Below are 24,480 nucleotides of genomic sequence, written 5' to 3'. Positions count from 1 at the left end.
AATAGGCAACGACTGGTCTTGGATTCCAACTTGTCGGCACTCGTTCTTTTAACGTGTGCTGGACAACCCCAAATCTTCAAGTGTCTGACACTTGGTTTCTTTTCGGTCCAAAGTTCATATGGAGTATTCGGAACCGATTTGGTTGGAACCTGATTCAGCACATAAATCGCAGTCTCTAATGCGTAACCCCAAAAGGATGTGGGTAACTCTGAGTGTATGAGAAGCGACCGGATCATATCCAATAAGGTCCTATTCCTCCTCTCCGAAACACCATTAAGTTGTGGTGTAGCAGGAGGAGCTAATTGTGATACTATCCCATTGTCCTTTAAGTAGTCCCTGAATTCATCAGAGAGATACTCGCCACCTCGATCTGATCGAAGGGCCTTAATTTCTCTCCCGAACTGTTTCTCGACCTCTTGTCTAAACTCTTTGAACTTTTCAAAGGATTCAAACTTGTGTCTCATTAGGTACACGTAACCGTATCGTGAAAAATCATTTGTGAAGGTGATGAAATACATGTGTTGATTTCGTGTCCAAACACTCAGGGGACCACATACATCAGTATGTATTAGGTCAAATGTGCCCGTAGATCTTTTAGGCTTACCGTTAAATGGCCGTTTCGTCATCTTGCCTTGTAGGCATGGCTCACAAGTGGGAAGATCTTCTACAGTTAGAAAATCCAAAGGACCATCCTTTACCAACCTTGTGATTCTGTCAACACCGATGTGGCCAAGTCGATAATGCCATAGACATGTGGGATTAACTGTATCACTTGCTCTCTTCTTAGGGATTTCAGCCGACGTAGTTTCGGCTATGTTAGTTTCTAGAGAAGGATGTAGAACATAGAGACCGTTCTCCAGTTCCCCGTATGCGATGAATCTGTTGTTTCTTTTAACAGTAATCGTATTACTAAAGAAGACATAATAACCATCTGCACACAGTTTTGAGACAGAAATCAAATTTCTCCTTAAATTTTGTACATAAAGACAGTCTTTCAGTACAATTATTCCTTCCCTAAAAATTAATTCCACGGTTCCTATGGCCGCGGCTGCAACAGTTGCAGTAGTCCCCAAGAAGAGTGTGACTTCTCCTTCACTCAGCCTTCTGCTTACCTTGAACTCCTGCAGTGAGTTACAAGCATGAGTTGAAGCCCCGGATTCAATTCCTTTTCCAGTGGCCGGTCTTCTTGCAGAAGTGACAAGCATCCGATGCTTTGTCTTTCTTCTGCTTCTTGCTCTTAGTGGCTTTCTTTTGAGGCTTCTTTGCCTTCCCCTTTCTCTTGCCTGTCTTGCCAGCTTCAACAAGCATGGCTACAAGCTCATCCTTTCTAATCAGTTCTTCAGCTCTTTGCAACATATTGCTGAGCTCTTGTAAGCTGACATTCAGCTTGTTCATGTTATAGTTCATGATGAACGGATTAAAGGAAGGAGGCAAAGAGTTAAGGATAGCATCTATTTGGGTAGCAAGGTCCAGCCCGGATCCAAGAGCCTCCAGTTCGTTGATGTATCCCATCATACGAAGACAATGGTCGTGAACTTGTTGACCCTTGGACATTTGTGCGGTCATGAACTGTTTCAAGACCTTTTGTCATGTAGAACGATTCTGCTCTTCATACATTGTCCTGAGACTGTCCAATATGTCTTTGGCAAGTTCGATCTGATCGAACTGCCTTTGTATCGGGTTGTCTAAGGAGGCAATGATGTAACACCGGGCAAGGGAGTTTTTCTCCTCCCATTCTTGATAGTCTCTCCTTCGGGCCTCAGAAGCCCTATCGCCCGGACGCTCCGGGGCAAGATTCTTTGCCACTTTGTCCAGCTTTTCAGAAGCTAGGACTAGCATAAGGTTCCTATACCAATCAGCATAGTTTGGGCCCTTCAACTTGTTGTCATCAAGTAGTTTTGCAAAAGATCCATTTTCCATTTTCTGATAAAAGAGCAAACATCAGTCCACAACCTAATTTGATTCATGTTCATTTCATAGATATGGATTTTAATCTATGATCCATTTCCATTTATTCGTCTCTGAGATTTCCCTCCTCTCTCAGTGATGGAGACTACGGGTTGTCTCTGGAAATGTGGGAAATCACATAGGGTGCATGGAGCCAACTGTTTCAGCTGCATAACCCCACCACCTTTCTGTGAAAGATCACATCCACTCATCATATGAGTTTTCCCTTTGGCCTCTGTCAGACAAGGTTCAGAGCCATTTTCAGGTAATCCTTTCTGTCCAGTGAGTGCTTACCCATCATATTCGTGAACGCCAAGGTACCGTGAGAGAGTTCCCATTTTCTGGTGAAGCCCCTCCCACATCGGTCTATGACGCCCCTATCATCTTATGAAACACTCAGACAAGCCCAACAGCAAATGGATAGCCCATTTTCTGGTGCATTTCCTCATTACTGAAGAACCCATCCTCATGCTAATGATGGAAGGCCTTTAGAGAGTTCATCATATGAATCTCCCTATCACACGCACTCATATTAGCTGGAGGGAACAAAATTACGCCCTAGTTTGATTTAGGTCAAACCAAAGTGGCTCCCACTGACTTTCATAAAGCTAGGGTTCCGCACGCTACCCCTTGATGAGGTGTGGGGGCCCACTATAGAGGGAAGTTATCCAATGACCAAAAGGGACACCATGGCAATGATGTGCATTCAGCCATGGTGTGCGCAAGAGCCACTATCGAATGAGCATGGGCCAAGTACTTATGGCCCATGTACGCAGCACATCACACATCCATACATCACATGCAGGGATAAATTGATCCAATCAATTAATTATCTGTAAGGCCCGTTGGAAGCCCGTTAAAATTCCATAATATTAACCATTAATATTATCTAGGTATATGGGCTGAATTAGGGTTACCCAGTTTGACCCATATTGCTTTATCCTTTAAAATGGGCTTTTGTAGTTTTAATTATTTAATACTGGGACTTTACAGGCTGGGCCGAATTAACCATTTAATTAAATATCAATCCTTAGGCCCATTAGTGGGAAATTAGGGCTGACATTCAGCCTTGATTAAACCCTAGAAATGGTCCAAACAATTTTGAACCAATCTTGGTTCGAATGGGTCTAGTGTTTGATTTTTAATTAAATCCTTAATTCAAGAAAATAATCTAAAATTAAATACTAATAAAAGGAAAAACAAGAATCAGTCAAACAGGGCTGTTCGCACAATCCTTCCTACAAAACAGAGGTTAGATCACAGAATGCAGTTTCACAAACTACAAATCGCAGATAGCATTTCTCTTATCTGCGAAATCTCCTTCTCTGCGCTGCCATCTTTGATCCAAAATAAAATAAATAGAAATCCTATTTCTATTAATAAGTACATCAGATCGAATACCTATACATTGAGTCTAGAAAAAAAAAAAAAAATTATTTACAGACCCAAAAATAAATCAAGAACTACAAAATCACAGATTCCCTGCGCAAACCAAGAATTCGATATCCTCTTGTACGAACAGCCCATAAATCAAGAAAATTATAAAGAACAATTCTAAATAATAATCAGATTTATTTAAAATTAATTTCAGATTATTTGCCCATTTGTTTTGGGAACAAATTTCCCAAAACCAAATCTGCGCAAATTGGGTAGAACGCCTTCTCCCTAATTGCGCAGGTTCAGATCTGAAACAGAATGGTTCAAGATTTGAACCTGTGGCTCTGATACCACTGAAGGGAATGAGAGATCCATCACATGGACGCCCAAAGATTGTGGAATAAGGGGCAAATTTCAAAAATTTTTCTCTCCCTTCAACTGGGAATCACATTCCCTATTTAGAAAAGCATATTTTCAAGGATAAATCTTGAACCTTAAATTGAACCAAATCTGAACCAAAAGGAATGGGAGAGAATGATACCTGATATGGAGAAGCAATATCTCCCAACGAAGGTGTTCACGCCCAAGGAAGGATCCAAAGACTACTCCCACTGAAGATGGCGCAGTGCAGGATGGAGCCGAATCAGCAGTGTTCTTCCCCAAGAACTCTGTCCTTCGCAAGAAACAGCAGGTTGGAACGTCAGCGCAGCTCCCTTTTCAATCCTTTCTCAAAGAATTGATGTCAAGATCCAATCTTGACTTCTCCCACAGCTAGAGATCGAACTGGCAAACAAGGCGGTAAGAGCAGGGAGGCGGCAAGAGAGTATTCGCAGGGTGCAGAATTCTCTCTTCTTGATTTCAGCACTAAAGAGGATCTGATGTGTTTCTTGGTCTTTCTCAAGGCTGCTGCCCCCTCCTTCCTTTTGTTAACTTGAAAAGATCAGCTTCTAATCCCATTAGGAGGTGCTTATCCAAATCATATTTGGATCAGCTTTCTCTTCTAATGATAAGGATAAACCCTTATCTTATCTGCAGATTAGATTAGCTTCATCCTAATCTTATTAGGAGGTTTCTAGATCTGAATCACATTTAGATCTAGACTCTCTGAGTGGATAGGATTAAGACCCTATCCTAACTGCTAATCCATCTCAGAATTCGCCCCTTTAATTAACTAAATTAATAGCCCAGGTCGAAATGGACTTCCGGCCCATTAAGCTTATGTGCTCACTTAACCTTCCTAACTGCTGCCCAGTTGGGCTTCCTTGTATGGCGTGGGACCCAAGCATTGATCTACACATCAGCCACATGGGTTCAGCCCAGCCTTTGTTACAAGGCCTGGTCGAATACACTGTTAAAAATAGTGCACCCCCTGAAACCCATCAAATGGGCTCTATGGGCCCAACACTTACCCTAAGTGGTTCCTGGGCCAAGCTACCTTGTAATACCCAGGGACTGTGGACAGATGCAAGATTAGCCCATCAGGTATTATCCTCAATGGTCTTACACTTAACCTCTCAGCCCATAATTATCATACACTACCTGACAAGAGAGGACCTCTCCCTCGGCTGCAAGGAACAGTGTTGCACTCTCCACTTATATCGATCCCGAGAATTAAAACCCTTTTGCAAACATTTTAGAAACCATAATATATATACTTTTATATCTCATATAAAATATATTTTGCAAAACAAATTTCAACGGTTGAAATCGGCTGCCGGCAGTCTTGGTTTCCAACAGTGAGAGTGCATCCCCGATCATTACCTTTGTCCGACAAAGGGGCTGATCCTGTCACTATGATCACCCACTCAGATGAATTCTCGGATTGTCCCAACATACCCAGGTTTTGACCCCCGCTAAGGATCTCACTGATTGGTACATCAAAGACAGCCCGATCCGACACCTAGTGCAGTATCATAATCAAGTCTAGGGGTCGGGTGTAACTTTCCAATTTTGGCCATCAATCTCCAAGGTCCAGGGCAATACTGGAAATCTGGTCCAGTTCAAAGATTCAATTAATCCCACACTGTATGTGCCTAGGGTCTCACCCCGGTAGCTGAGACAAGCCACCCCAACCGACTTGATGGCACCACAGTGTCAGCCTTGACAGGATAGATCTCCCTAGACCAACCCACTAGCTGTGAACATTCTAAACTAACATGAGTCTCAATAAGTGTCTAGTTTAAGGGTAATACACAGAAACATACCAAGGGAACATGAATCAAATATGTACTTTTATTCATTTACAATAAACTCATAAAGTACATCAATTTTGATTGAAGCTAAGGGCATACAAAACTGTCTAACAACATGGACGCATTCACCCCAGAAATCATTTCGGGGCCTCTCCCCCCACATTTCAAGGATCCCACACTAGAAACGTATGATGGGAGCACAAACCTTAATGATCACCTGGAGGATTTCAGAGATACTCTACGGATATTTCGATGCCTTGACATGCAGGACCTTCCAGGTCACCTTTAGGAGGGCTGCTCACCATTGGTTCTCTAGCCTCCCACCTCGGTCAAACAACTCGTGGGAGCAATTTACAACTTTGTTCCTTGCCTACTTCATCAGTAGTAAACAATGCCAGAAGAGTGTAGTTTCTCTGATGTCATTCAAGCAGAAGTCAGGTGAAAGCCTACGGTCCTACATTGATTGCTTTAAGAAGGAAGAACTCAAAGCTTGTGACCTCGACTCTATGGTCTCCATGCATGCCACCATTAACGGACTCTGCCCCAGCTCGGCTCTCAAGTGCTCAGTCACCAAGACCCCGCCGAAGACTAAGCTTGAATTCCTCAAGAAGGCCCAAAAATACATCGTGGCCAAAGAGGCTTTGGTTGGGGACAACCAAGAAAGGGTAGTCGAGCACCACGACGGGCCCTTGGAGAAGAAGAGGAAAGGCGGGGACCAGCATCACCCCGACAATCATTGCGGCAAAGACAATAAGAAGCCATCGCCCCCAACCTTGGCTTACAAGGACTACATGCCAATCAACTCCATCCGCACTCAGATACTGATGCAGATCAGGGAGGAGAAGTTTGTGAACTGACCAATGAAGTGGAAGCGGAACCCCAAGAAGGGAAACCCTATGAAGTACTGCAAGTATCACTATAGCACCGGACATGACATCGACGACTGTTATGATCTCAAGAACAAGATAGAGTCCCTCATCCGCCATGGGCACCTCAAGCAGTTCATCAAAAGAGAGGCCGGTGCCTCATCCTCCCAGTAGTAGCATTAGCAAGTGGCAGGCATCATCAATGCCATTGCCGGGGGCATGGCCTCGGGTGGAGCCTCGGCTTCGGCTCAGAAAGCATACACCAAGAAGCTTAACATCCAAGAGCCTACCCTAAAAAAGCAGAAGTACCCGGATACTCCTTGGAGGCCGAGCTGTCCACATGCCCTCGTCTTCATCAATGAAGACTTAGAGTGGGTCACAGTCCCCCACAATGATGCCCTCGTGGTCGCAGCCACCATGTCCAATTTTATGATGAAGAAGATCCTGGTGGATAGTGGCTCGTCAGCCGATATCCTCTTTACAATACCTATGAGAGAATGAAGCTCAGACTAGAGGGGCTCTAGCTTGTTGATGTTCCCCTAATTTGCTTCTTTGGTAGCATCGTCGGGCCGAAAGGAAAGATCACCCTACACATCATGCTAAGACAGCACAACACCAGGTGACTTGGATGCATGAGTTTCTGGTGTTGAATGTTTCCTCTCCCTACAATGCAATAATGGGAGGCCAACCCTTCATACACTAGGGGTGACCATGTCCTCCTATCATCTGTCCCTCAAGTTTCCCATCGAGCATGGCACCGGAGTTGTTCGTGGGAACCAGCAGATTGGCCACCAGTGCTACGTGGCGGCACTAAAAGGAAAGAATAAGGAGGCCCTATCACTGGAAGGCCTCAACCTCCGGGAGGAGCCAACGAGTCGAGAACCTCATCTTGGTTCTCCTGGACGAGTCATCCCTAGAGAAGATAGTTCGCGTTGGGTCTAACCTTCCCACTGAATGCCTATTCAAATTGGTAAGTTTCCTCAAAACTAATGCCGACGTCTTTGCTTGGTTCACCACTGACATAACTGGAATTGCCCCCTCGATCATTTACTCACAAGCTGAGCGTGGACCCGAGCTCTAGGCCAGTCCGACAAAAGAAAAGGAAATTTGCACCAGAACGATGGAAGGCCATAGGAGAGAGGAAGTTGACAAGCTACTTGTTGCTAGCTTCATCCGTGAAGTAGATTACCCTAACTGGTATTCAAATGTGATTTTGGTAAAGAAGGCTAATGGGAAATGGTGAATTTGTATTCAATTCACAGACCTCAACTGAGCCTGCCCGAAGGACAGTTTTCCTTTGCCAAGGATAGACCACCTTGTCGACGCCACTACGGGGTATGAACTACTCAGCTTCATGGACACCTTCTCCAGGTATAACCAGATCAAGATGCACCCTGACGATGAGGAGAAGACCTCGTTCATCACTAAGCATGGCACATACTGCTACAAGGTGATGCCGTTTGACCTTAAGAATGCAGGGGCCACCTATCAGCGCCTTGTCAACAAAGTTTTCATGAATCAAATGGGGAGGAATGTCGAAGCCTATGTGGATGACATGGGTGAAGAGCTTGAAGGCCGAAGCACACACCTTGGACTTGGCCGAGACCTTTGATACCCTATGCAATTTCAATACGAAGCTCAACCCGAGCAAGTGTGCCTTCAGAGTTACCTCAGGAAAATTCTTAGGCTTCATCACTCAAAGAGACATTGAGGCCAACCCAGACAAAGTGCTGGCCATACTAGACATGGCACCCACTCGGTCAGTAAAGGAGACCTAGAGACTCGCTAGTAGGATAGCCGCTCTCAACTATTTCATGTCGAAGTTGGTAGACCATTGCCTTTCCTTATTCTGTGCCATCAAGAAGCTAAAAGATTTTTAGTGGATAGAGGAGTGCCAGCATGCCTTCGACGAACTCAAGCTATACCTCACCTCACCCCCACTCCTTGCTTGGCTGGCATCAATGAAAGCTCTATATTTGTACTTGTCAGCAGGAGATGAGGCCATCAGTTCGATCTTTGTAAAAGATGACGGAGTCTAGAGACCTATATACTATGTCAGCAAGGTCCTCTACGATGCCGAAACCAGGTGCGTCGAAGTGGAAAAGCTAGCCTATGCCCTCATCACCTCGGCCAGAAAGCTCAGGCCATATTTCCTAGCCCATACCATTGTGGTCCTAATGAACCAGCCCCTTAAGACTATCCTCGCCAAGTCAGAGACTTCAGGATGCCTAACTAAGTGGGTGATTGAAATGTCAGAGTTTGACATCCAATACTAGCCGAGGCCCACAATTAAAGCGCAAGCCTTGGCTGACTTCATAGAAGAATGCACCTTCAATAGGCCCCTCGGCCAACCTCACGAAGGCGAATCAGAAGAAGCATGCCCTATAGAGGAGGCCCACCCCGGATGGAGACTTTTTGTCAATGGTTCATCCAATGCCAAAGGGAGTGAAGTGGACCTCATTCACCTCACCCCCGATAGTGCCTACATAGAGTATGCGCTGAGATTCAAATTCCCTGCAACTAATAATGAAGCCGAGTATGAAGCTCTCTTAGCGGGGTTATAGCTCGCTAGAGACCTTGGCTTTGAGCACATTGAAGTCTTCAGCAACTCACAGTTGGTGGTGAATCAAGTCAATGGTGAATACGAGGCCAAAGAACAGAGCATGGCTAAGTACCTTGCCAAGGTTCAAGACTTAGCCCGCTACTTTTAGCGTTTCTCACTACAGCAAGTCTCGTGAGCCGAGAATACCTAAGTCGATGCCCTTTCCAAATTGGCAAGCACCTCAGACTCACTGTGCGTGTGGAAAGATTACCTCGGCCCTCTACAGAAGACATCCAAATCCTCCCTATAAGGAACAAACCATCTTGGATGGACCCCATTATCGACTTCCTACTAAGGGGAAGGTAGGCAGATGATAGGAATTAAGCCAAAAGGCTCTGATGTCAGGAAACACACTACACCCTGCTGGAGGGTAAATTGTACAGAAGATCCTTCACCTCACCTTACCTCTGATGCCTCCGCTAGGGGGAGGGCGAGTATGTGCTCCAAGAAATTCACGAAGGAATTTGTGGTAACCACCTTGGTGGCCGAGCCCTAACCCAAAAAACACTAAGACAGGGATATTTCTGGCCAACTCATCACAAGGATGCAGCTGAGCTGGTGCGAAGGTGCCATCAATGTCAGAGACATGCTAACCTCTACCATCAACCAGCCACAACCCTCTTGGCTCTCAATAGTCCCTGGCCCTTCGCCAAGTGGGGAATGGACCTCCTCGGCCCATTTCTCAAGCAACAAGGGGCAGGAAATACCTAGTTGTCACTGTGGACTACTTCACCAAGTGGGTAGAGGTCGAACCATTAGCCACCATTACGGTGAAAGCAATCCTGAATTTCTTTTGGGGAAACGTCATTTGCTACTTCGGCCTCCCCCATATGCTTGTCACTGACAACAGGAAGCAATTCAATGATACTATGTTTCAAGAATGGTGCACCTCCCTTGGCATCAGACAATAGTACACCTCGATAGGCTACCCCCAAATGAACAACCTAGCCAAGGTTACGAATAGAACCATCTTGGATGGATTGAAGATTAGGTTGCATAGAGTTAAAGGCCTATGGGCTGATGAACTGCACAATGTTCTCTAGGCATACCAAACCTCACCTTGGACAGTCGTAGGAGAGAGACCCTGTTCGGCTTGACTTATGGTACAAAAGTAGTGATTCTGGTAGAGATCGACCAACCAACACTTCGGATCAAAGGGTATAATGAGGCCGAGAATGATGAGGCACTTAGAGTGAACCTAGATCTGTTGGAAGAAACACGAGAACAAGCACAAATTAGGGTGGCTTCCTATTAGCAGCGAGTGGCCCACTACCATAACTCCAGGGTGAATGAAAGGCACTACAAAGAGGAAGACCTTGTCCTCAGAAAGGTCTTGGTCCCCGAACAAGGAGTGGGAAAGATGGGTCCCAACTGGGAAGGACCCTACTGGATTAAGAAAGCACTCAACCCTGACACATTTCGGCTGGAGAAATTAAATCGAAGGCCCGTCCCTCGGATGTGGAACTCAGAGAATCTCCAGATGTATTACAAATGAATGCAGTTTTTTGATGAAGTAATGAATGAATGAAGCAAAGTTCACCTTCGGCTCAATGCTTAGCGTGTGTTCCTACTGGTGTGTCTAGAAGCGTGTTGTTAAACACCCCGGAACACCAGTTTAAACATTTGTAATTTTTATTGTTTCTCAAACAACTACTAACATAGTAAATGAGTGAGAATATAATAATGTATGGGAATCAACAAAGGAAATAAAAGAAATAAATTAAAAAAAACAATCCATAATCCTGTTCCAGTGGCAGTAGCTGCAGATCGGCCAAACAGCTTGCAGAAACCCCTCCTGACAAGAATCGGGCATTCGTCCTTTCTACAACCCTCGAACCCCTCGAGATACCTTAGCCTTAAATCAGACGAATTCAGATCTACAAAATAGAGAAATGAATAAGAATTAAATCTAAAAAATTGTAGAAATAAAAATAACAGAAAAGAAAATAAAGGAAAGAAAAGAATGGTTGATCAGATCCAGTGGTAGTAGTTGCATATTGGTTGAACAACTTGTAGGAACCCCTCCTTACAAGAACTGGGCATCGTCCCCTTCTACAACCCTTGAACTCCTCAAGAAAGCTTAGCCTTGTAACTGGGTGAATTGACCAACCCCTTCTTTAGGGCCCTTGGGGTCCTTTTTATAGAGAAGGGTGGATAAAATTGGGATTAGAGAGAAAGAAGAGGGTGGCGGCTAGGTTTTTTTGCAAAAATATGAACACCCTAGGGTTTAGAATGAAGGGTTAGAATTGTCCTAAGGTGATCCTAAGGTTGAAAAGAAAAAGGAGAAGGCACCCAATATTATGTAGGGATGAGATTTAATGGGTAAAGGATGAATAGTGAATATTAGAAGTTAGGTGGCTCCCTAGGGTTAGAATGCTTAAAAGAGAGTGCCCTAGAATGGATGGTGGAGATTAGAAGGGATGGAAGGTGGGGATTTTAGTAGTTAAGGGTGGCTAGGTTTGTTAAGAGTGAAAAGAATGGGTTAAAAGGCGCCTTAGGGTTTTCTAAGTCGTGGGGAGCATGCTAATACAGTAGCAGGGTGCCAAACTGGGTTTAGCAGCTAGGAGGTGCCCTCCTGCTTTCATTTTTTCACAAAAGCACCCCCTCTCTTAGTTGGACTTCACACCAGCTTCCAAAAATCTGCATTTCAGCCATGAAAACTTCCTAGTTTTCCCTAGAATTTGCAGAGCCTTAGAGGCCATAACATTGCATTTAACTGGGAAAAGGACATATTTTGACTATTCTAAGGCCGAAAATACCCTTGAGTTGAGGCCCTTAAGGCATCAAAATGCAGAGTTATCATTCCCCCCAACTTAAACATTGCTAGTCCCTTAGCAATGTAGCCTTAAAATTACATTGATCATAGAGATCTTTCCCATATCAAGATCCTCCTTGACAGAAATAGTCAAGCATCCTGATTCCAGCATTCTCAAACTCTATATAGATCGGTATTAGGCTTATGTTGTAAAATCGTCTTTCTTTGAATGTTACAGAAACTTGGCTTAAAAATCTTATTTACCATTCGAATTGCGACTATCTTGATAATCTGAGATTGATTTTAAAATCAGACATATTTTTCTTATCAATTTTTGAAAGTGGATTTCTACCCCTGAACATGATTTGCATACTTATTTCTATTGTTACCTTCCACTGTTTGATGCAAATCTCGACACTTGCCTTAGGTGAAGAGATCCAATTACTAAGTGTTAGGTAAGTGTCTTTAGCATTTCCTTTTCTATTTGATGCGAATCTTGACACTTGACTTAGGTGAGGAGACCTAGTTACTAAGTCTAGGGTGTTCATTGACCTTTTATTCCTTTTTTTTTGCGCAACACTATTCAGGGCAGTCCCCTGTTTCTAATAATTTGAAAATTTTTTATCTAATTTCTCAATCTTTCTCTTCTTATCTTGGCAAGGGCAAACTTGGGAGTATTTTCCAATTTTTAAACAGTTTCGACAATATTCAAATGAGACCAATTTTGACTCCAATTACTTGCTACCAATTTCTACAAAATTCAATATTCTTTTATCAGTTTCCTCAACTTCTTGTGTTTGGGAATCTCTTTTAATAGAAAAAAATTTTAAAATTTTTAGTGAAATTTTAATTCTACATATTTAAAGGCTTATCTTCTCAATTTTTTTTTTATTTTTCTCTCTCTCTCTTTCCCCACCCCCCAACTTAAATGTCATTGTCCCTAATGGCATGACTAGAATGATGCTAAAAGGATATGGGCCAAAGGGAGCAATGAATAGGGTTTTCTTGAGGGGTTCAAGGTCTACCACCTGGTTTCGAATCAAGAAAAGAAATCCTAAAAGCAAAAACACTAAAAACTACGTTGGGTTGCCCCCCAACCAGTGCTAAGTATAACGTCTTTATCTGGACATATTCACGCACTTTCATCATCTAAACTCTCTGGCTCACTTTCATCTTCCGACAAACAAGGTTCAGATTGGGCTAACCACGGCGGAGGCAGGGGATCTAAAAGATTGTCCACTATTTCCCCCTTGCATTCATCTTCCCCTAGGTTTGGATACTTAGAGGCACTAAAAACGTTTAACTGGACTTTCTGCTCCCCTAATAAAATGTCCATTTCTCCCAATTTACAATTTGTATTAGCATTGGCCATTGCTAGAAATGAACATCTTAAGATTATTAGGATATGGTTCAGTTCCTCGATTGGGGTCATGTCTAGGATGATAAAATCCAATGGGAAATGACAACCCTCTACCCTGACAATGACGTCCTCAATAACACTTCGAGGAGTCTTGACTGACCAATCAGCGAGTTGTAGAATTACCAAGGTAGGTTTTTACTTACTGATCCTGAACCTGTCATAAATGGATGTAAGTAGATTTATACTGGTCCCAAGATCCAATAGGGCCCAATCGAAGGTGATTCCAGAGATGACATAGCTTATGATCGGAGCACCAGGGTCTTTCATTTTTTGGGGAAGTTGGTTTAGGAGAGATGCACTAACATCTGACGAGATCATCATTTTTTGTGGAGCCGATCGTGGTTCCATCATTTGAGTACACAACTCTATCAAGAACTTGGTATAACTCGGGACATGTTAGATCACATCGAGGAGAGGGAAGTTAATATGGACTTCCCTGCTCTCCTCATTGTGAGTCTCTTTCTTCTTTTGCACTGGCCTAACTATGAGTGCAATTGGAAAGGAAACTACGGGTAGGTTCACTATACGCTCATTTTCTAAAGTTTTCTTTCCTTTTTCTTCTTCCCCCAACTTAGGGTCTTCTTGCTCCTTGTCACTAACTCTCCTTTTCTCACATAGGTCCTCTAAAATCCTCCCACTCCTTGAGGTTGTAATAGCCTTGGTATTTTTAGGCTAAGGGTTCTTAGGAGGTGGTTGAATTTGTTTTGGAGGAAAACCCAATGGCTGATTTCTAGGATTCAAAAATAGTCGACTTGGTAGTTGTCCTACTTCTCTCCACTTCTTGACTTTGATTAGTTGTCCTATTCGGCTCTCTAATCTATCGATGGACTACTGCTGATTTAGGATCAGCTGCTGAAGTTGCATGAATTGGTCATCTACTATACGGGTCTGAGGAGGTTGTGGGTAAGTCTGATAAGCTTGGGCCGATTGGTTCCTAGGATACATCTACTAGAATGGGCTCTGCCCTTGTAGTGTCTGAAATTTCTGACCCATGGAGTTAAATGGATGGTACTATTGGGACTGTCTATAGGTTTGACATGGTTGAGCTGATTGAGTCCCAAGATAATCATTTTACTCCCAGTGAGTCTGAGCTTCAAACCATTGAGTGTGCACATCTAATAGGGGTTTCTTGGGCTTGGGCCCTATAAGTGAGTTTGGGCTGATTTTTCCACCTAGGGTTATATGGATTAAAGAATGGTTTAGCATCGGTTTGGAAAAATCTGTTGGCTGCATGTACTTGGTTTAGACTGATTGGTTGACATGGGCCCACCATAGGGCTGGCTTAAATGATGGGCCGGGCTTGCACTGATAGAACGTGATAGATCTTGTCTAGTTGTCGAGACACATGGTTCCAATCTATCTATGGCTCAAGTTGGAAATAGTTTCTCATTCCACAAAACTCTGGCCACTGAATTCATTTTTTCCAATTTTGTTTTGACCCCCTTTTTCTTCTTTTTGAAATTTGAAATTTAAATTTTGAATTTTAATTTCAAATTTGAATTTTGAAATTTAAATTCAAATTTGAATTTTGAAATTTAAACTCAAATTTTATTTTTTTTCTTTTTTCGTGTTTTTAATTTTTAATTTTTTTGATTTTCTCTTTTTTTTTTCAATTCAAAATTTAAATTCAAATTCAGATTTTGAAATTTAAATTCCTAAAATTTAATTTCAAATATGAATTTTTAAAATTTTTAAAAAAATGCAAGCAAATCAACCACACCACCTAGGGCTAACCTAGGGTTTCCTAAACTAGTGGTTCAACCAATGTGAATCCTTTTAGGTTCACTTGGAATTACACCACTTCCTTTGGTTGGCCAGGTAAGAAGAGGTGGGGCTAATAAACTTTGCCTGTCCTCAGGCAAGACAAGACTCAAGCAAAAATAAAACAGGAACAAACTAGCTAGCCTACTAAATGTTAAACTCAACTATCCTTCATCTTTCTCCACAAATATTCTAGGTTAACTATTGCAAACCATTGAATCAACACAACCAAGTCACACATGACTCATTCATCAGTCAATCCAATTCTTGCTACTACAAACTAGGTAGTAAACTAGGGAAAACCTTTTTATCTCATCTCTCTCTTTTTTTTTTCTTTTTGGTGGAAGTGAGTGCATTTTATGCTCCATCTCACTTTTAGGATTACTTGGTCAGTAGGTGCATTTTATGCTCCGTCCTACTGTTTGAACTGCTAGCTAGTAGGTGCATTTTATGCTCCATCCTACTATTGAATTACTTGACTAGTAGGTGCATTTTATGCTCCATCCTACCAAAAATATTCACCCTATTTACTTATACCTAAATTTAGGACTAGTTTAACTGGAAATGGCTTCAGATAGGTCGTGTACTTCTTAATTGTACCTCATTACTAGGTCCACAAGAATTTTCCCAGAATATTGTTTCAATTGATTCCAAAAGAGTTGAGTCTTTTTTTTTTTTTTTTGATGCAGAAAAACACAACCTAACACAACCTAAATTCTAACCTAAATCCTAAATCCCCTCCCCCACACTTAAAACTTACATTGTCCCCAATGTGAGGTTAAATGCAAAGAAAGGGCAGAAAAACTAAACTAGAAATGTAGAAACAAAAAGAAAAAGGAAAAACAAACTTCCCTATTTTTAATAATCACGAATCGGATCCTCTATCTCTCATGGTTGCAGCTTTCGGTGTGCTCCCCTTTCATCCATCATGGGCGGGTTCAAATCTGGAATAGAGGCCTACAAAACAGAGGGTAACGGTCTCTTATTACCTTGTCTAGGATTGAACCCTTCTTGGCTGGCCTCCAAACAGTTCAAAACTTCCTTAATTTCTTCATCCAAAACATACACATTTTTACAAGAGTTAAGAATGCAACTTCCTAAAGGATCATCTAATTTAGATGCGTTAATTTCAGCTGCGCCAACATTAATGCCATCGATTGCATAAATTTCATGTTCAATTGTGTTGGGATATTTCATGGTTTTAAATACACTAAACACCACTTCTTCACCATTGATTCTAAGGGTAAGTAGACCTTTTCGCACATCAATTAAAGCATTACTAGTAGTAAGGAAAGGTCTCCCTAAAATCAAAGGCATTGTCCTATCTTCCTCCATATCCAACACAATGAAATCAACATGAATAATAATATTGCCCACATTGACTAAAACATCTTCTACTATTCCCCTAGGATATTTAATGCTTCTATCAGCTAATTGCAGGATAATAGTAGTAGGTGTCAGTTCATGCAATCCATGTTTTTCAAAAATAGAATAAGGCATTAAATTTATACTAGCACCTAAATCACATAAAGCTTTCTCAAATTCAGCATTCCCTATGGTGCAAGGTATAGAAAAACTCCCTAGATCCTTAAGCTTTGGGGGTACTTTATTTTGAAGAATGGCTTAGCACTCTTCGTTTAGCTTCACCATCTCACAGTCCTCCCACTTCCTTTTATTTGACATCACCTCTTTCAAGTGTTTGGCTTATTTTGGCATCTGTGACAATAGATCAAGAAGAGGGAGATTAATATGAATATTTTTACATCTAAAAATTTTTCAAATTGTTTATCCAAATTAGCTTTTAAGACTCTTCTGGGGTAGGGGAGAGGAAGTTTAATAGCATCTAAATTCAGCTTAGGTGTACTCCCTTTAGTCTCCTTTTGTGAATCGACTACTTTAGCTTCCTTGTCATCATTCTGGGATTCGCCAATTGTCTTCCCACTTCTCAAAGCTATGGCATTTACTTGCTCCCTTGGATTCTTCTCCGTATTGCTGTGCAGTTGTCCCTCCTTTCTTTCCGATAATAGATTCACAATTTGCTCCATTTGGACTTCTAAGTTCTTGATTGATGCTTCTTGACTTAAGAATCTCTTATCATGTTCTTGGAGCTTTGCTTCAGTAGCATTGATGAACTTAGAAATCATTTCTTCCAAATTACTCTTATTTTCTTGTGGGGGCGACTATTGTTGGAATCCCATGGGTGTTTTTTGTTGGTTGTTGTTCCATGAAAAATTTGGATGATTCCTCCACCCTGGGTTGTATGTGTTTGTGTAGGGGTTGAAATTCGGCTTGCCAGTATGAGAGATAAAATTAGCATGCTCATGTGAAGCAAAAGGATTACCTAATGGACAGTCAGAATTAGTATGTCATTTTTTACCACAGAAATCACATGGGATGCTAGATGATGTATTCATTGCTGCAATATTAAAAGTATCAAATTTTTTATTCAGACTAGCAAGTTGAGCAGATATGGCTGCAAGGGAATCGATGTGGTGTACTCCCCTTCTTCGATCAGTTCGGTCATTACTCCACTGGTAGCTGTTCGACACCATCTCTTCCACTAGATCATAAGCTTCCTCTGGTGTTTTTCTCAGGATTGTGCCACCTGCAGCTGCATCAATAATAGAACGATTAAAGGGGGTAATACCATTATAAAAGGTTTGAATTTGATGCCAAGTTGGTATCCCATGGTGAGGACACTTCCTAAGGATCTCCTTGAATCATTCCCATGCTTCATACAGAGATTCCCTCTCTAATTGAGCAAAAGTAGTGATATCATTAATTAATTTTTCTATTTTAGAGGGTGGAAAATACTTAGCCAAGAATTTTTGGGTCAGGTCATTCCAAGTGGTGATACTCCCTACAGGGAGTGAGTTAAGCCAATCTTTAGCTCTATCATGCAATGAAAACAAAAATAATCTCAGCCTAATAGCATCATCACTAACTCCATTATGTTTAAATGTATCACATATTTCCAGGAAGTTAACAATATGTGCATTAGGGTCATCACTTGGCAACCCACTAAATTGAATACTTGTATGAATCATTTGAATGATTGTAGGCTTGATTTCAAAATTGTTGGCTAGAATTTTGGGCTTGCAAATACTGGAAGTAGCTCCATCAATGGTTGGACAGACGTAGTCCAAAAGGGTGCGATTTGCTTCTGCCATCTCTTCCTCAACTTCTATTGTTGGTTCGCCAATTTCAACCTCCTCTCTTGTTTTGCCTATGTTGGCTCTTTGCAACAAGCAAAGGGTCCTCTCTATTTTAGGATCGAATCGTGCTAGTCCTTCTTGTCTAGTGTGTGTCATGCACTAGTGAATCTAAACACAACTAGAATTTGAACAAATTAAATAAAAATAAAAAATAGAAACAGAAATAAAAAATCCAAATTAACCAAGGTTAACAAGCTTTAATATTATTTTAGGATTAAATCCCCAGCAACGGCGCCAAAAACTTGGTAGCTATGATTATAACCCTAGCAAGTGCACTAGTTATCAAGTAGTATAAAAATATCGTTCCCACGAGGATTTAACAAAATAAGTATTAGAACTACAGCCTTCCCTAATTATTTGGACAATCGAATTTCAGACTTAAGAGTAAGGGCTACTGAAAGACAGAAAAAAGAAAACAAGAGCAAGAGTACCAATACTGAAGTATGCAATGATTGACTGAATTCGCTAGGACCTTTGGTCTGCCTAACCATTCCAATGAATAGCAATAGATGAGATTATCCAAGATAATTTGTCATTCCCATAAGCTGAAGTTTTTCCAATTTTATTCAATATTCTTTCTCAAGATATATCATAACTACTTCTATTAGGTAACCCCTCGATCTCTCGACTAGAGTTTTCAAGATAAAAATGCATTAAGTTTAAGGAAAAACTATTACATTCAGATGAATCATGTGTATATACCCCTATATACCATTCAATTCACACCATGAATTATTTGGTCTGCTATATGAATTCCTCTCTCGATTCATTCACATAAACCTAATCAATTAAGAGATGGTCACTCTTAATAGCATTAAGAAAGATAACTCATAGACTATATGGAAATCACGATCTTGAAAAAATCAGAATAAAAATATATTCATTATTATGATTAGGTTTTCCACAGCCCAAGCTATAAATAAATCAATTCATACTAGAGGAAATAAAGCAAACAAGAGGAAAGAAAGAACTCATGGTGTCGCCCTTGGAGCTGAGATTTCCTCTTCTCCTTGCCGCCACCCCCTTCTTGCAGTCTTCTTACTTGATAGATTGGTTGCTCCTCTACTTCCTTCTTGATACCTCTCTAGTCCGCCCCCCCCCCCCCGCATCCCTTTATATAGCATAAAGGGGAGGGGGTGGTCTCCAACTCCTTGGAGTTTATCTTCAAAAATAGAAAGTCCTAGTCTAATCCTACTCTTATCTCTTTATCTAATGAGCTCAATCTCTTTATCTTTCTAGGATTACATCACAAATTTAAATCTGGTAGAATTCTTCTCAATTTCTTATTCTTGCATTCGTATTAGGCTTCCTCTACGAATTGGGCTGCTGCAAGTCTTTCCTGCAAGTTGGGCTTCAGCTGCGAATTAGGCCTAACTACGAATATGCCCCGACTTCAGGCCCGGATGTGACTTCGATGTAGGCCGAATCTGCAAAATCCCAAAAGATGAAAGTTGTAGTTTCCTCCCTTATCTTTCCAGTGAGTCTTGAATCAGCCCAATCGGATATTGGATACGAGAGTTAGGCTCAGATTACTGAATGGTGCCAAAATTGTGAAAAATCATCCGATTTGCCTTGCTTTTCTCCTGATGCCTTCTTTCATGCCCTGAATCGAAATACAAGAAATAGGAATCCAAACAAGTATTAATTCAGTATAAAAGACTGAATATTTGGGGATAAAAATATGATAAATTTTATTCTCATCAGCTGACCTAGGGTTTCTTAAACTAGCCATTTAACCTCTTTCCTTAGACACCAACCGCCGGTTATGGAAAATAGTTACAAGCTTTCCTAAAATTCAGCACACCTTTGAACCAAGTGTAAGGCTTCCCTAAAGGATCTTGCTATCCAAATTTTAAATTAGGGTTACGGTGAACTGCATGTGAAAGGTGGTGATTTTTGGGCCAAGGAAGGGTGATGAAATCCCCACCTTATCTTATTTAATTTAGATGCCCTTAAAATGGATTAATGGAAAGAGAAAATGAACACAAAATGAATGCAACTAACTACAATGCATGAACAATTATTTCTAAAATGCAATTCAGTAATATAATATAAAAGAATAAAATAAACTAAGCACAAGAAGCAATTAAAATAAAAAGAAACCTAGCACATTCACAACTAACAAAATAGTTTCAGCAATTAAATAAACCTATATTATGCATGCTCTAGAATATGAAACCCTAAATGTTGGAATGCAAATGTAAAACTTTTAAAATATTTATTTTATTTTATTTTATTTTTTTAAATTCAAATTTTCAAATTTGAAATTCAAATTCAGATTTGAATTTAAATTCAAATTCGAAATTTAAACTCAAATTCAAAAATTTAAATAATTTCCTATTTAATGATTAATTATTCAATTAAAAAATAAAAAAAAGAAATTAAATAAACAACAAGTAATTATGAAAAATAGGAAATAAAAGAAATAATTATGCTTAAAAACGAAATTAACTACTACCAAAATAAATTCTAACAAGAAAATGGCTATTCGAAAAAATTAAACCGAAAATAAAATAAACAAAAGAAAATTATGCAGCTATAAATAAAATAAAATAAAATAAATGATTTTTTTAATAAAAGAAAACACAAAAAAATAATAATAAAAAATACATTAGATTTTTTAAAGAAAATTAATTAAAAATTCAAAAATCACTATTCCATAAAAAAAGAATTTGAAAATAAAATTAAGAAAATTAAAAATAAAATGGAACGATTACACCTGCAACGCAATCCAGATTCTCTTCTCTTCTCTTCCGTCCCGCAGTCCCACAATGCTCCGGTACCTCACCTTTCCTATTACGTCCTACAAAATCAAAGAGAAACAATAATTTGACTGAGATAATGGATCAAGTAATAAAACAAAAAAGAAGAAATAATGAAACAAATCTGGAAAATCAAATTTGTTTAAACAAGACAATAAATAAAAATCAGAATATAATAAAGTATGGGAATCTACAAAGGAAATAAAAGAAATAAATTTAAAAAAATGATCTAGAATCCGGTTCCGATGGTGGGAGCAGATCGGCCAGACAGCTTGCAGAAACCCTTCCTGACAAGAACCGAGCATCTATCCTTTCTACAACCCTTGAACCCCTCGAGACACCTTAGCCTTGAACTGAACAAATTCAGATATACAAAATAGAGAAATGAATAAGAATTAAATATAAAAGATTGCAGAAATAAAATAACAGAAAAGAAAAGAATGGTTGATCAGGTCCAGTGGCAGTAGTTGCAGATTGATTGAACAGCTTGCAAGAACCCCTCCTAACAAGAATTGGGTGTCCTCCCCTTTCTATAATCCTTGAACTCCTGAAGAAACCATAGCCTTGTAACTGGGTGAATTGACCAACGCCTTCTTTAGGGCCCTTGGGGTCTTTTTTATATAGAATGGTGGATAAAATTGGGATTTGAGAGAAAGAGGGGGGTTGCAGCTAGGTTTTTTTATAGAAATATGGACACCCTAGGCTTTAGAATGAAGGGCTAGGATTGTTCTAAGGTGATGCTGAAGCTGAAAAGAAAAGGAGAGGAAACCTAATATTATGTAGGGCTGAGATTTAATGGCTAAAGGCTGAATGGTGAAGATTAGAAGTTAGGTGGCTCCCTAGGGTTAGAATGCTTAAAAGAGAGTGCCCTAGAATGGATGGTGGAGATTAGAAAGGATGGAAGGTGAGGATTTAGCAGTTAAGGGTGGCTAAGGTTAGTTAAGGATGAAAAGAATGAGTGGATTGTTAGATAGTTTTGTATGCCCTTAGCTTCAGTCAAATTGATGTACTTTATGAATTTATTGTAAATTAATAAAAGTGCATATTTGAATCATGTTCCCTTTGTATGTTTCTGTGTAATGCTCTTAAACTGGATACTTAATGAGACTCGTGTTAGTTTAGAATGTTCACAGCCAGTGGGTCGGTCTGGGGAGACCTATCCTGACAAGGCTGACACTGTGGTGCCACCAAGTTGGTTGGGGTGGCTTGTCTCAGCTACCAAGGTGAGACGCTAGGCACACACAGTGTAGGATTAATTGAATCTTTGAACTGGACCAGATTTCCAGTATTGCCCTGGACCTTGGAGATTGATGGGCAAAACTGGAAAGTTACACCCGACCCCTAGACTCGATTATGATACTACACTAGGTGTTGGATTGGGATGTCTTTGATGTACCAATCAGTGAGATCCTTAGCGGGGGTTAAAACCTGGGTATGTTGGGACAGTCTGAGAATTCATCTGAGTGGGTGATCATAGTGACAGGATCAGCCCCTTTGTCGGACAAAGGTAATGATCGGGGATGCACTCTCACTGATGGAAACCAAGATTGCCGGCAGCCGATTTCAATCGTTGAGATTTGTTTTGCAAAATATATTTTATATGAGATATAAAAGTATATATATTATGGTTTTGAAATGATTTGCAAAAGGTTTTAATTCCCGGGATCCATACTTGAGAGAGTGCAACACTGTTCCTTGCAGCCGAGGGAGAGGTCCTCTCTTGTCGGGCAGTGTATGATCATTATGGGCTGAGAGGTTAAGTGTAAGACCATTGAGGATAATACCTGATGGGCTAATCTTGCATCTGCCCATAGTCCCTGAGTGTTATAAGGTGGCTTGGCCCAGGGACCACTTAGAGTAATTGTTGGGCCCATAGAGCCCATCTAATGGGTTTCAGGGGGTGCACTGTCCATAAAAATGTATTCGGCCAGGCCTTGTAACAAAGGCTGGGCTGAACCCATGTGGCTGATGTGTAGATCAATGTTTGAGTCCCACGCCATACAAGGAAGCCCAACTGGGCAGCAGTTTGGAAGGCTTAATGAATATATAACCCTAAATGGGCCTTAAGCCCATTTCAAACTGGGTTAATTTGATTAGTCTTTAAGGGGCGAATTCTGTGATAAGATCAGCTGATAGGATTGGGCCCACACCCTATTTATTTAGAGAGTCCAAGATCTAAATGATATTTAGATTTGGAAACTTCCTAATTAGATTAGGAGCTAGTTGATCTAATCTGCAGATAAGATAAGGGTTATCCCTTATCTTAAAGGGACTTCTAATCCATATATGATTTGGGTTTGCAACTCCTAATGGGATTAGGAGCTGAGCCAACACAACAGACAACCGGCAGTCTTGTCTTCAGAGCTGAGATCACAGAAGAGAGAATTCTGCACCCTGCAAATTCTCTTTAGCCGCCTCCTTCCTACAGCCGCCGCCTATAGCAGTTCGATCTCCATTCCTTGGGAGAAATCAAGATTGGATCTTGATTCCAATTTTTTAGAGAAAAGATTGGTAGGAGTTGTATTCATAAGCTGTCAAGGTGATTCTTTGGAAGAATCAGGTTCTTAGGAAGGACACTGCTGATTCTGCTCCACCTTGCACTGCGCCATCTTTAGTGGGAGCAAATTTTGGTTTCTACCTTGGGTGTGAACACCTCCATTGAGAGATATTAATTCTCTGTATCAGTTATTATCTCTCTCCCTTCTTTTGGTTCAGATCTGGTTCAGTTTATGATTCAAAAATGATCATTGAAAATATGATTTTCTAAACAGGGAATTCGATTCCTAGTTGAAGGGAAAGAAAATTTTTTTTGAAATTCGCCCCCCTTTATTGCGCAATCTTGGGCGTCCATATGATGGATTTCCTATCCCTTCATGGATAGACGCCTTAGTGTTTTCTAAGGAGAGGTAGTATGCTAATACAGTAGGAGGGGCACCAAACTAGGTTTAGCAACTAGGAAGCGCCCTCCTACTTTTGGTTTTTGATGTGTGGCTCATTGTGACACTAGCAAGTGCACTAGCCGTTCAAGTAATAAAGTAGTGAGTGAAGTATCGTTCCCACGAGGATTTAGGAAACAATTACCAATACTAAATTGAGCACTTCTTATCTGATCAACAAATAAATCAAAACTTTAATGAAAGCTAAAAAATCTTAAATTAAAATCTATCTAAATCATTGGCCCAATTGCCTTCAAATCAGGTTAGAAGAGTAAGCAGTAAATGTCAATCTCAGAATTCAGCAATCTATCAATTTGGATCATTCGAATAAATCATGATTGAGCCTTGGGTTGGTGAAACCCCAAGGTCATGAACAGCCTCTCTCAAGCGCATGTTCATCCTATGCATGAGTGACAGTTCTTCTATCTCTAGCAAGAATCTAATCCCCATGCATGCATTTCTTCAAACACTTCTAAGGCATCAATTCAAATCTGAATTGATCACCAACTGAATTGTGCAAGTTATCTCTAACCTTGCACTCAATTCAGTTCTTGAATAGTAGATCTGAATTCCTAGAGTCTCTCTCAAGCACTCTAGGAATTCCAAGCTGTAAGTTAATTCGGCCAATCTGAAAATTGCAGATCTGA

At 40.7% G+C, this 24,480-nt stretch overlaps 1 non-coding gene across 1 annotated transcript; it reads left to right on the top strand.

Annotated features, from left to right (window-relative positions):
* The first annotated feature begins 17,602 nt into the window (after nucleotides 1–17,602).
* On the top strand, nucleotides 17,603–17,709 carry LOC148846219 (small nucleolar RNA R71). The gene has a single exon (XR_016102646.1). It is a non-coding gene; the product is annotated as a small nucleolar RNA R71 (small nucleolar RNA).
* The last annotated feature ends 6,771 nt before the right edge of the window (nucleotides 17,710–24,480 follow it).

This window comes from Nelumbo lutea, chromosome 7 (assembly GCF_056320005.1).
Source record: "Nelumbo lutea isolate HS-2025 chromosome 7, American lotus-T2T, whole genome shotgun sequence".
In the NCBI taxonomy this organism is placed as follows: Eukaryota; Viridiplantae; Streptophyta; class Magnoliopsida; order Proteales; family Nelumbonaceae; genus Nelumbo; species Nelumbo lutea.
This window is presented reverse-complemented; position numbering and strand designations above follow the sequence as displayed.